At 42.6% G+C, this 11,055-nt stretch overlaps 1 long non-coding RNA gene across 2 annotated transcripts; it reads left to right on the forward strand.

Annotated features, from left to right (window-relative positions):
- The first annotated feature begins 7,112 nt into the window (after positions 1–7,112).
- Positions 7,113–9,328, forward strand: LOC144616114 (uncharacterized). 2 transcript variants are annotated; one of them, XR_013555060.2, is made up of 3 exons: positions 7,115–7,357; positions 7,591–7,822; positions 8,096–9,328. It is a non-coding gene; the product is annotated as an uncharacterized LOC144616114 (long non-coding RNA). The 2 variants fall into 2 exon arrangements; XR_013555061.2 differs by having other exon boundaries at positions 7,113–7,822.
- The last annotated feature ends 1,727 nt before the right edge of the window (positions 9,329–11,055 follow it).

The following is an 11,055-nucleotide window of genomic DNA, read 5'->3' on the forward strand; positions in this document are numbered from 1 at the left end:
ATCTCCATCAACAAGATCACACGTGGACCCTTGGGTGAACTCAGTCATGAAGAATAGACTGCTAACCATGGCCCGTCAACAGCTTAGTAAACGAAACAAGAGAGATACTAAAAGCCATATCAGTCTCTTTCTCTTGGTTCCCACAACTTTTATTTCTGCATCAAACTTGATCCCAGAAGGCAGTACCCCTGGACTAATGGGAATGTATTTGTTCCTTGATTTTAGCGAAATGGCCATGTGAATCGCATCTCCATGTCTCCCAAAAAGTATCGTTGAGGACTTTCTCAATTATATTACCTATTGTTTTATTTATAAGAATCCATGTAAGAAATTTTTCTCAGAATTTAGTACAAGTAAAAGTGTGCCTCTTCAGACTTCTATGATTCATTGTATCAGACAGAGGAGTCCTATTGGTTCCCATTTTTAGCCTTCCTACCATGGAGCTCAGAACCAATTACTGTATTCATTACCTCGCCATGGTTTCCCATAACATTGCCTTGGGTCTTTCCTTAAATAGTTTCTGATCTTTTTATACCTACAACTTTACTATTTTGTCTTAATTTAAAAAGCTACCCCAAATCTTGAGGAGAATTAAGAATGAATGAGTAGTACATAGTAGTAACTTAGGCATATACTAGTAACCTGCTGTTCCCAGTATTTAAAACATGTAGGAATGAGCCATTTCATGAAATACAAATTGCTAGGTGAGGAACATAAGCAAAACAGGCAATGAAGGCAAGAGTTGTAGTGTCCTGTCACTCTAGAACTTGACAAAGAGTGAACAGATCATATACATTACACAACACAAAATAGTAGTATGCTGAGTGCTGCATTTAAATTCAATAGTAAAAAAGATGTGAAGTTTAAAAAATTAAAATAAAAAAATAGTAGTATGCCAAGTATAACTCCACTCCATTTGGTAAGCAAACTTCTAAGGTCAGACACTGTGGTGTGTAACTTGTATGTAACTCGTGCATCAGAGGAAGAAAGTGTATCATCCAGTGAGGGGGGATGAACAAGAACACAATCATGGAATAATATGCTTTTCTTAAAAGTAAGAATGGGCATGGAGTGGTACAAAAGAACACAGGAAGGAATCCAAAGACAAGAAATCACAAAAGTTTCCTGGAAAGGGTGGCTTAGCCAAGACTTGAAACACTAGAGAAATTAGCCAGGCTGAGGAGGAAAGAGAAGATGGCTATTTTGGGTAGAAATACCATGAGCAAAGGCACAGAGCCATGGGGCACATACAGCATCATGGGCACTCCAAGGAGCTGGGCATGGCAAGATCATAGGATGAGAGTGGGGTGTGGGAGGGTGTGGGAAATATATATATATATATATATATATATATATATATATATATATATATATATAGTGAAATATTACCCAAACACAAAAAGAATGAAATCTTGCTATTTGCAACAATATGGATAGATCTTCAGGGTACAATGCTAAGTGAAATAAGTCAATCAGATTAAGATAAATGGCGTATGCTTTTGCTCATGTGTGAAATTTAAGAAACAAAACAAAGAAAAAAACAAAGAGCAAAGAAAAAAAGGAACAAACGAAAAAACAGATTGTTAACTATAGAGAACAAACTGATGGTTACCAGAGGGGAGGTGGATGGAGGGATGGGTGAAACAGGTGATGGGGATTAAGGAGTACACTTATCATGATGAGCACTGAGTAATGTATAGAATTGTTGAACCACTATACTGTACACCTGAAACTAATATAACACTGTGTGTTAATTATACTGGAATTAATTTTTTAAATGAAACTGCTTAATTTTAGTGAATTAAACAGAACAAATAGTAGTTTAGACATGATGACTGATGATGAAGCCATCAATTTGCATGTGGTAATTAGAGGCATAAACTCGACCTGATGACCAATTTGATCTTGGTTTTTAAGGGACAATTAGTTTTATGGGATAAAAAATGCAGGAGAAAATGGTTAGGGAATTATTTAATTAAAAGGAAGAAGGAAGGAATTAAGCAGTTTAAAAAAAAATGAATGTTAAAGGGACCAAAATTCTCTAATACTATGATTAGCAGGAGGAAAACAATGGAAAAGAAATGGAGTCTTGTAAAAATCAAGCTGCTTTTCTAAAGTATAAGTCAGCACACTCAGAAGCATATATAAAGAAAAAAGAATCAGAAAAGTGACAAATGACAAAGAAAGCCAAACCTAGAACTTTTTACAAAGAGGAAAGAGACCTACACGGTGTCATGAAGAGAAGGCTTTTTGTCATGCAGGTAATAAAACACTGAAAGGGTCTACCAAAGAAGGTTGTAGAAGCTATGGTCTTGGACATTCAAAAAGAGTCATAGATACTTTTCTGCTCCTGTAAGTTTTCAATATTACCTGCCTCACACCTGAAAGGATTGGACTAGAAAATCTCTCAAGTTGCCCTCCAGTTTTCAATCTGCCTACAGCCCAGCAGCCTTCTGCAGATTTGTGCACAGTCCCACAAGTGCCTCTTTCAGAAAATTAACACTAAATCTACATTTTTAAGGTGCTTTCTGGTTTTCAAAATGTTTTCACAAGTAACAGGTTACCAGGAGATGATGCTGAAATTTGGAGTCAAAACTGGGTTCAAGTTCTGAATCTGAATTTTTACTAACTCAGGAACCTTGGAGAAATCACTTCCTTATCTGTAAAATAAGGAGAATGGTAACACCAACCTACAGGGTTGTTGCAAGGAAAAAGTGAGATAAAGGTGTTCAAAGGGTTTGGAAAATTCTAAAATATTAACCATATGTAAATTATTCATTTATTGTTGTCTTCTTCTACAATACATTAATGTGGACAGAGATCCCTATCCCATTTGTAGACTGTCATGGCTGCTCATAATTTCCAGGAAATGATTTATCCAAGATGGGAACCTTGCACTTCGGACTCAGAAAGCCAGTTCTCTTTCCTGACCCCACACTGCTTGGCCAGTAGAAATCTGTTTTAGCTCTGAGCTTTTCAGAGAGCACTGACATAGGCAATGCCTACCCCACTGCCCACTTTCTGTGTTCTGTGTTAGGTAGCAAGCTTGCTTAGCTTGTGGTAGATCTTTTCCACTTCCAACTTTGTTTCAATATGTTCTTCCAACCTAGAGCTTATTGAAAGGACCAACAAGATGAAAAGAAGAAAAATCTAGAAAAAACAGTCCAGGGGCACCTGGACAGCTCAGTTGGTTGAGCATCCAACTCTTGATTTCAGCTCAGGACTCACTAAGAAGATACAATAGCACTGAGCTTTCACGCACCAAACAAGGTAGTATTGCAATAATATATAACATAGTTGTCAGAGAATACACAAATTTGAGAAAAATGCAATCATAGAAGACTTGAACACTCATTTCTCGGTATTTGAAATTCAAGTGGAAGGACTTTAATTTAACAAAATGAGAAAACAGTTTTTTTTTTTAGAAAATTGGATCACATATTAGTCAACAAAGCAAATCTCAATAAATTCCCCAAAATAAAGGTAATAAAGACAACATTTTCCGAATGCTAGAAATTAAACAACCATGTGGTCAGCAACCTTGCTATTTCTGTTCACCTTTGTACCTCAGCACCTAACTCATCACTTACCACGCTGTAGGGATCCAGAGTATTGGTTGCATAAGGGAGAAAGGATGAAAAACATACCCTCCCCCAGTATCATCCTTTAGAAATTTCAATAACACACTTAAGAATAATTCTCATATCAGGGGTGCCTGGCTGACTCAGTTGGTAGAGCGGTAGCATATTACTCTTGATCTCAAGGTTGTAAGTTTAAGCCCCACGACAGGTGTAGAGATTGCTTAAAAATAAAATCTTAAAAATAATAATAAGTCTTGCACCAAAGAGAAAACTAAAATAAAAACTGGAACCTATTTAGAAATAAATGACAATAAGAGCACTGTGTTTAAAAGCATATGGGTTTTCTTTGTGGAAAAGGTATGATCTTAAATGCATTTCTTAAAAAGAATTTTTTTTAATGTTTATTTATTTTTGAGACAGAGAGAGACAGAGCATGAACGGGGGAGGGTCAGAGAGAGAGGGAGACACAGAATCTGAAGCAGGCTCCAAGCTCTGAGCTGTCAGCACAGAGCCCGACGCGGGGCTCCAACTCATGGACCGTGAGATAATGACCTGAGCCGAAGTCGGACACTTAACTGACTGAGCACCCACGTGCCCCTTAAATGCATTTCTTAGAGAACACAAAAGATTGAAAATAAATGAAATAAAAGCATTCCACTGAAAAAGGCACAAACATAAAGGGGAAAAACAAAAGGGGTAAACCATACTGTGAAAACAGAAAATAACGGACTAGACAACAAGAAAATCAATATGCCAAACAAACTAAAGAAGAAAACCTCAGGTTTACCGTGAAAAAAATAGAAAACACAACCGAAGAGTATTAGGAATAATAAAAGAACTGTAGACAGCATGGAGGTTTTTTAAAAATTGAGAGAACACCGTGCTTAACTTCATGTTGTTAAATTTCAAGTTTAGAGGAAATGGCTGATTTTTAAAGAAAATACAAATGATCAAAATTGAGACAAGGAGTAACATGACCTTGGGTGGTCCAATATTTACAAACACACTTTCCCAGTCTCTTGTTTGTTGATTTTGCTTATGGTTTAACCATGCAGAATGTCTCCTACCCAAAATATACCAATACTCTCCTATAACTCTTCCTTATAATTTATAGCCCTCTTTTTAATTTTTTATGTTTATTTATTTTGAGAGAGACAGAGACAGTATGAATGGGGGAGGGACAGAGAGGGAAGAGACAGAGACTCTCCAGCAGGCTCTGTGCTATCAGCAGGGAGCTGAATACGGGGCTCCAACTCCTGAAACTGTGAGATCATGACCTGAGAGGAAACCAAGAGTCAGAGGCTTAACCAACTGAGCCACCAAGGCGCCCCATATCACTTTTAAATTAACGTCTTCAGTTAGTTTGGTGTGGAGTAGCGGTCTACCTTTGTTTTCTTTCAGATAGATAGTCCACGGTGCCAATGTTATTAACCCAAGAACTACTACTTCATTTTAAAATATACAAATGGCTTACTGTAAAAATTGGCAAAAGATTTGACTGTGCACTTAACTGAGAAGAACTGGAAATGGCAAGTAAATATATGAAAATACTACATGTCATTTTCTTTTAAAAATATCAAAACAATCATGACATATTGTTTTTCACCTATCATATTGAAAAATATTTTAAAATGTGATCATTTTAGTGATGGCGGAGATATGGAAATAGGGCAACTCTTGAAGGTTACTGGTAAAATTAGAAACTTACACAGCCTTTCTGGAAGCAGTTTGGTGGTACCAGCAAAATTTTAAATGCACACACCCTTTGAACTAACAGTCCTCATTCTAAGTATCTGTCATGGAGAAATTCTCACACATGTACACAAATGTATGTATGCAAGAGTTTTAACTGCACCATTTTATTAGCAAAAAAAAAAAAAAAATTTGAGAATCACCTAAATGTGTGTAGTAGAGTATGGTGGACCCATACAATGGAATACCATGTACCATGGATGAAAAATGAGTCACATCTATAATATGAAAAGATGTTCACTGCTGTATATATTAAGTGAAAAATACACGTTGCCTTTATATATATTCATTCCGAGGCCATTTTTGAAAGAACCAAATCTCCAAACCACTATATAATTAACAATTTACCTTCTTGAAGTTTTTTTTTTTTTTTTAACTTTTGATTGAAGTAGAACATAGGTACAGAAAATTACACAGGGAACTCACCTGTGGTCCCACCACTCAGATCAAAAGTAGAACCATTATCTAGGAGTCTGGTGTGCAGGGGTGGGGGGAGTCTAAGCTATATACAGATGTGGTATTTAGCATATGAAAGTAATTGAATAACTGTCAAAATTGGATGAAGATCTCCAAGGAAAAGGTATACAGTAAAACCTTGCTTTGTGAGCATAATTTGTTCCAGAAACATACTTATAATCCAAAGCACTTGCATATCAAAGCAAATTTCAAGAACCATTGGCTCGGTTGTGATCATGGGACTTCCGCGTCAGGTACCACTTGTACTGCAAGACATTGCTCGTTTATCAAGTTAAAATTTATTAGAAATGTTTACTCATCTTGAGTAATACTCGCAGAACAAGTTAATCACAATCCAAGGTTTTATGGAAAGTGAAAATGCAGAGGGCTGAGGACTTGGGGTGAATTAAGATTTAAGGGATAGAGGGGCACCTGGCTTGCCCAGTGGGTTGGGCCTCCAACTTCCACTCAGGTCATGATCTCACAGTTGGTGGGTTCCGCCCTGCTGCCGGCTCTGGGCTGCCAGTTCAGAGCCCGGACCCTGGAGTCTGCCTCGGATTCTGTGTCTCCCTCTCTCTCTGCTCCTCCCCGGCTCATGCTCTCTCTCTCTCTCTCTCTCTGTCTCTCTCTCTCTCTCTCTCTCAAAAATAAATAAACATTTTAAAATTTTTGAAAAAAAGATTTAAGGGATAGAGAGAATACAGTGATCTGCAAAGGAGACTGAGCAGGATGCTAGGGGTAAGAACACAAGGAAAGCTGTCCATCACCTGAGACAACAGGAACGTGTCCAGCACTGGAGTGCCATGGACGCACACCAGGTGGGATTCCTTATGGAGGTGCTTTGTGTCCTGTGACCCTGTCACTCTGTCCACAACTGACCGAACCAGAGGTCTGAGCCCAAGGCCCTGTAGGAGCTATATTGGCCAATGAGTGCCCCACCCAGTGACCCTCCTCTCTCTGGATCACACACACACACACACACACACACACACATGCGCGCGCGCGCGCGCGCGCGCGCACACACACACACACCACAGGGGTACAGAGCAGTAAATGAACACAGAAACAGAAACACAGAAAGAAGGCAGTGGCAGAAGTGTGGCTGGGAAGAAACCATGACGTGGGGCTAAGAGAGGCCATAAAGTGGGCAATATGTCACTGCATAGAGGTGCGGAGGGAGAGGCACAGTCTGTTCCTACCCCCACCCCCTGGGGAAACCACATGCAGCGTGTGGGAACCCTCTCTTCCCTGGAGTATGTCTGCTTCCTGGTCGGCCTCTCCTCAGCGCAGACCACAACTACAGATAACCCAAGCGTGACGTTACGCCTAAGGGTGCCCGGTCGGGGGCAGAGGGCTGGCGGCCCAGGGCAAAGTGCCTGAGTCACACTTCTTGTCACATCCTTTTCATTTCCCCCAGTGGGTCCCACGTGAAAGGCCTTTCTGATTGGCTGCCTCCCAGGGGCCAGTGCACCCTGCCTGCTGGCTCTCTAGGGGTCAAGGGCACATAAATAGCTCCTGCCGAGAAAGTGGTCTCAGAGAAAAGGAGCTGCTGCCTGGAGCTACGTAGGGTAAGTGCCCCTGTCTCCAGGAACCGACCGGCTCTCCTTCGGCGCCCAGCCCACTGCCACTGCTTGCCGGTGCTGCTTTCGACCCGGTTTCTGCAGACATCTGCAGGCAGGGGACCCCGAGGGAGAAGAGGTGCAGTGACGTGGCAGGGAGGAGGAAGGGCGGGCTGGGCTGCCGTGGAGAACGCCAGGGCCTTCTGCCCCGTCCTCAGAACATCCTTCCCGGTTTGCCAAAGGTCCCCGCGCGGCAGGCCTGGCTTCTGCGTACCGCCCCCATGCACCTCGGCCTCAGCCACAGCACCTCCCAGCAGCGGCCCCTGCGGCCCCCGCGGTCCCTCCGCTCCTGTCTGGCAAGACCTCCTAAACCGCAGAGCCCCAAGAAGCAAGTGGTGTTTGCTGACACCGCGGGGCTTTCGTTGACATCCGTGCTCGTGTTTGAGGACGCTGTAGGCGGAGACTCCGAGGAGGGTTCGTGTCGCGCCACCAGCTTCCCGCGCCCCGCACAGCCCCCAATCCCCTGAGCAGCCCCCCCCCCCCCCCGCCTCCGCGCGCCTGGGCGGCTCTCGGAGCTTCCGGAGGCGCACGCAGACCCGGAGCGAGTGCGGGGAGCAGGGCGCAGGGCAAGGGGCAGGGGGCTGCCGGGAGGCACGGTGCGCGCGCGCGCTGGCTTTCCAGTGCAGGTGAGCAGCAGTTTTGACGCCTGGGACTCCTTCCAAGAAGCGTCCTGTGTTCACACGACAGGTCCTTGCAGACGCCAGACGGACAGCTTCGCCTTCCAGATGGTGGGGCCGCTGGATCCCCGGGCCCTGAGGGCACTCTCCGGGTCTGCTTCTCCTTAGAGCTTGCTCGGAAGCTCTTGGGGGACGAGAAGCAAGGCCAAAACCATTGCTTGGTGCCTAGTTCCCAGTCCTGCTCCTCAGAATGAAGCTGAACTCTCCGAGGGCCCACAGGCTGAGCCCTCTCGATTACTTTTTCTGCACAGGCAAAGCTTGGTTTTGTTGCCCAGGTTGTGAGCGTTTCCTCTCCCTCCAGGATCTTTACCCAGACTGTGTTTGCTTCCGAATTCATTGTGGGGAAACGGGACTGCAGGCAAATCCTAGCCCTCCCTTCTCCTCCCCCTGCCCCAGGCCTTGAATGCTTTGTATCGTTCTCTCCTGGCAGGCTCACTTCTCACAGAAGTGATATTTCCTTCAGGAAGATGCTGGCAACGGCACCCTTTGCCCTTTGCTGGGAAGGAAGCCTTTGGAGTGTGGAACAGAATTAACGTACATAAACCTTTTACATGTAATTCTTTAAAGGCCTGGCAGAGAGGGTCTGTAAGGACTGCGTGGGTGTGTGGGTGAGGTCAGGAGGAGTTCTTTACCTTGAAGATAGAGATGCAGCACAGAAATATGCTTTTACTTTCTCTCATTCTAGAAGTGGCTATTTTCCTGGTAACTCAAAATCGTCTGGCAACTTCAACTTTTGCCCCCCCCAAAAAATGTTTGCTAAAGCATCTTCGCGGTTCATCGCTTAAACACCTGACCTTTCCCCCTCTCCAGCAGATAAGAGTCTGGGGAAACTCTGTCTACCTCAAAATAAATGTACTGAAAAAACAGACATTATGAACTATTCAGTACATTTTTAAAGTGTAATTTACCTAGACCCAGTTGCCAGATTTTTGTTCCTATTTGCCTCCACCCCCGTTACACACACACTTTCCCTGTTGTATTTTATCCCCCTGTATTGAAGCTGCTTACTGAACTGCTTGCTTCCCTCAGGGCCTGGGAAGGCTGGGATAGGACTGCCAGGTACATTGTTGGCCACCCCTGAGACACTCAAGACATATGGGTTGAAATAATGAATATTTGTGCCAAGTATGTTCCCAGCTTCATTACATAATGTTCTGAGATCCTTAGTCTTTGAAAGATTTTACCCTCTTTTCAGAGATTGTTCATTCTCTCAGATTATCATTCATAGATGACAAATGTTAAATAAAAGTGTTGTTTTTAAAAAAAAAAAAATCTTTATCTCCTTTGTCCTTGACTTCTTGGTTGAACAAGCAACATTCACTTTGTTTATTTTGGTCCCTAGAGGTCCTCCCCCAACCCCAATCTCTCCGTGTAAAACAGCCAGGTGGTCTGGGGCGCCTGGGTGGCTCAGTCAGTTGAGCATCCAACTTCCGCTCAGGTCATGATCTCGCGCTCTGTGAGTTGGAGCCCCGCATCTGTGAGTTTCAGCGCTGAGTCTCTGAATTCAAGCCCTGTGTCGGGCTCTGTGCTGACAGCTCAGAGCCTGGAGCCTCCTTCAGATTCTGTGTCTCGCTCTCTCTCTCTCTGCCCCTCCCCTGCTCATGCTCTGACTCTCTCTGTCTCAAAAATAAATAAAACATTAAAAAAAATTTTTTTTAAACCAGCCAGGAGGCTAAAGGGGTAAAGATAGAAGGAGCCAACCCCCAAGCTTCCTGGGGCAGTGAGAACACAGCTGCAGCTTCCTCATCTGATAAGGGACCGCTATTGACACTGTTTCCTCCCCCTCCGTACCCAGGCTTCTATGTCTGGCTTATTAAGAGATGATCACAAAGAGGGTGGGCCAACCGCACAGGGTATGCTGTCAAGACTGGGGGTGGGTCTCTGAAATTAAAGCTGGTAAGAATCAACAGAAAAAATGAGTAGTCAGATATAAAGGTGATTTACCCCTTGAATGTGTTGTAATATAGTTCCCATGAAACTAGGGTTTCTGGAATCTTATTGATGAGCCTTTAAGAAAATACAACTGAAGTCAGGGTCTACCCCTGGAGTAGGGAAGTCTTGGAGGACCAGATGGGTCAGGTCTCTCACAGTGTAGGGGGCCTGGAATCTAGACTTTTGATATTAGCTCCAATGCTGTTACTCCTACAACCACAGAGACAGCTAACAGGATTGAAAAAAAGATGCTGATCAGATCTTTCATTGCCAGATCACCAAGTACTCTACTGAATTAATATTTGATATTTTTATAAAGCCGTATCTTACAAAAAGCATAACTGGTTTTTTGCCCCTTTTTCTTTAAAATTGTTAATTTTGGAAATACACACATGAACTATATGCTACAATTGTAATCCTGTAAGGTTTTTTTGTTTTGTTTTTTGTTTTTGGGGTTTTTTTTTGTTTTTTTGGGTTTTTTGTAACGATAATCTCAGAAAAACAAAAATGGCCCAGGACTCTTTCGCCCTTTCAAACATTCAGACTAACATAAACTGGTTTGATTTATGATAACGTTTCCTATGTCGGTAATTTTTCCATTCAGTGCCCCATTTTACTGTTTTTCTCACACACACCCTGTATTGTCTACCAAATTCCATGTGTTAGGTACTACTTCATTCATTTCATGATTTTATTACACACATGCATAATTTGTTGAGTTTATAGTAGTCATCATGTAGTTTTTACTCATTCAGCAAACATTTATTGAGCAACCACTATGTGCCAGACATCACGTTAATTTTGGGGGATAAAGAGATGAGTAAAACAAAAGTCACAATCCTGTGAGCGGAACCAGACATACAGATAATCAATAAAAATAAATACTGTTAGAGGCACCCAGACAGTGTTAGAAACATGTGAAGGGGAAAAAAGGGAAACACACGCACACACACACACACACACACACGGAGAATGAGCCCCTTGGAAGAGATCAGAGAAAGCATCTTATTGGAATTCACCTTTAAAGAGAGGACCTAA

Source organism: Panthera onca, chromosome B1, assembly GCF_046562875.1.
Source record: "Panthera onca isolate mPanOnc1 chromosome B1, mPanOnc1 haplotype 2, whole genome shotgun sequence".
Lineage (NCBI taxonomy): Eukaryota > Metazoa > Chordata > Mammalia > Carnivora > Felidae > Panthera > Panthera onca.